Source organism: Pseudorca crassidens, unplaced genomic scaffold (assembly GCF_039906515.1).
Source record: "Pseudorca crassidens isolate mPseCra1 unplaced genomic scaffold, mPseCra1.hap1 Scaffold_72, whole genome shotgun sequence".
Lineage (NCBI taxonomy): Eukaryota > Metazoa > Chordata > Mammalia > Artiodactyla > Delphinidae > Pseudorca > Pseudorca crassidens.
The window spans coordinates 717,501-720,000 of NW_027136324.1; positions in this window are offsets into that span (position 1 = coordinate 717,501).

Sequence of the window (2,500 nt, forward strand, 5' to 3'; positions counted from 1 at the left end):
GCCCGTGCCCGTGCCCGTGCGTTTAGGCCGGTGGAGGGCGCGACGGGCTCGTTGGCGGGCGCGCGTGGGTCCCGGTGGTCGGATTCTTTCTGACCGATGCTTTTCCGAGTCGGACTCCGGAGGTGGGGACCGGGCTGGGCCGCGAGGGGTGACCCGGAGAGAGAGGCCCGGGCCCGGGTGCGGTCCCTCGTGGGCTCCGGTCGCCTGGGAGGTGCCTCCGTGCGAAAATGTTTCCAAGTCCCCCTGGGTCCGGGGACGCGGACGGGCCGGGACCTGCTCGCGCGGGTGGCCGGGGAGGGCGCACCCGGCCCTTTAGCGGGCCCACGTGGGTCCCGGTCGGCGGACGCGACTTTTTCTCACCCTCCCCCGCCCCCTCCTCCACCGCGAGTCCCGGCCGGGGTGGGGGTGGCGGTGGGGACCGGCCCGAGTCGTACTGGGTGGCCCGGATAGGGCGGCCTGGGCCCGGGCGCGGTCCCTCGTGGGCCCCGCTCGTCAGAGGCGGCAGAGTGGGATAGTTCCTTTTCTGTAACCAAGTCTTCGCCCGGGGACTCGGAGGGACGGCGGTACGGTACCTGCTCGCGCGGGCGATCCGGGGAGGGCGACCCCGGCCCGCTCGCTGCCTCTGCCACGTTTTCCCGCCCCGCCCCGCTCCACTCTGCCGCCCCCCCCCCCCCCCCCCCCCGCTCCTCGGGTCGACCAGATGGCCCCGAGAGAGCTCCGGGGCTGCTGTGGATGGGGAAGTGTTGGGGAGAGGTAGCCGGGCCGAGGTCCCGGGGAGCCCCCCCGAGGTTCGTGGATGGGCCCCGCTGCCGGGCGCCGTGATTTTTTTCGCCTGAAATGGGCCTTTTTTACCACCAGATAGGTGCTGACACGGTCTCCTCTGGCATCTCTCGCTGGGGGTTCTGGGACTCTGGACGCGCGCAGGGCGCTGGGCTTTGGACCGCCGTCCGGCGCCCGAACCGGCCCTTGCCACTTGAGCCGCCCGCTTGGGCCTGCGCGCCGGCTCTCGTGTGTGCGCCCGGCTGACCCGACCCGCGGTGCCGCCTCCGGTCTCTGGCTCACCCGAGGGCGGCGGGGCGAGGTGGTGCGTGGGTCTTCTACCCCGTGTGACTCCCCTTCCCCGCCGCAGGCACCCGGTGGTGGCTGAGACGACCCCAACCCGCAGGCTCCGTGCCACGTGTCAGGCGTTCTCCTCGCGGGGTCGTCGGCCACTGTTGCCCGAGAAGGCAAGAGGGAGCGAAGGGGGGGGCTGGGTGCCGGCTGAGGCTGAAGCAGGCTCCTCCGGTGAGGGTCCTCGCCGTGCCCCTCCTCCCTCGGGGCCCTCGTGGCCCCTGGCTCTCTGGATTGACTGATCGATGTGGTGATGTCGCGCTCTCCTGGGCCGGGCCTTAAGTCGCGCCAGACGAGGGACGGACGTTCTTGGCGAACGGGACCGCTCTTCTCGTTCTGTCCGCGGGCCCCTCGCCTCTCTTGTCACGCCCTGCCGGCCTGCCGAGGGGTGTGTGGGAGGCAGGGGTGGTGGTCTCCGGCCCTGACCTGCGGTCTCCCGCCTCCTGCCTCATGGCGTGGGCGGGGCCGTGGTCCTCGGACGCAGCAGACGCTCTCGCTTCGCCTCCTTGGCGTGTGCCTCGCGGGCGGTCCTCCCCGCGTCGGTGGGGGCCGTCCCGCCGCTGCGCCGCGCGCCCGCTGCCGGCGCGTGAGCGTGACTTGCTCGGTCCTCTGTGGTGCCCCTGGAGCGCTCCAGGTCGTCCCTCAGGCGCGCGAGGCCGAGCGGTGGTGTCGTTCCCTTTTCCCAGCGTGCTCCTCGGGGTCTCCGCCGCGGTGGTGTGTCCCGTGAGTGGCTCTCTTGGGGGGGTCGAGACGGTAAAGGGCGCGGGGGCTTGCCTCTGTTTCTCTCCCTCGGTGGGGGACGGGGGCCTGCCACCTCGTCGCCATCGTCCTCCCACGGTGTGCCGTGGGGGGGACTGACTTCGTGGCCGGGCCGACGCCGCGTGTGCCGCCGCCCCCCACTTGCGTGTGTGTGGGGAGTCGCACACGGGCGTGGGTGCGATCGCGTTGGGCCGGGGCCTGTGAGAAGGGGGCGTCTGTCGCGCTTCTCGGGCGTGCTCCCCCCTTCCGGAGCCCGGTGGACGAGCCTGGGGGGCGGCAGAGGTTGTGCCCCCGAGGCTGTGGCCGCGAACGCTCCAGTGGGCCGTGTGCTTACCCATACCGCAGACCCCCCCCCACCCCTCCCACGGCCAGTCGTGGACTTGGTGGCTCGTGGAGCGCCTCCGTGGGCCCGAAGGGCAGAGACGATGGGTGGGGGATGACGCACCCTCGGTGAGAAAGCCTTCTCTAGCGATCCGAGAGGGAGCCTTGGGGTACCGGACCCCCCAGCCGCTGCCCCTCCCAAGCGTGCAGTGGGCCACGGTGGCCACTGCCAGAGCCACGTGGGTGGCAGAGGCCCTCGCCCTCGCGGGGAGGGCTTGCGCCGGCCCCGCGGTGGGGCCGAGTGCCGCTC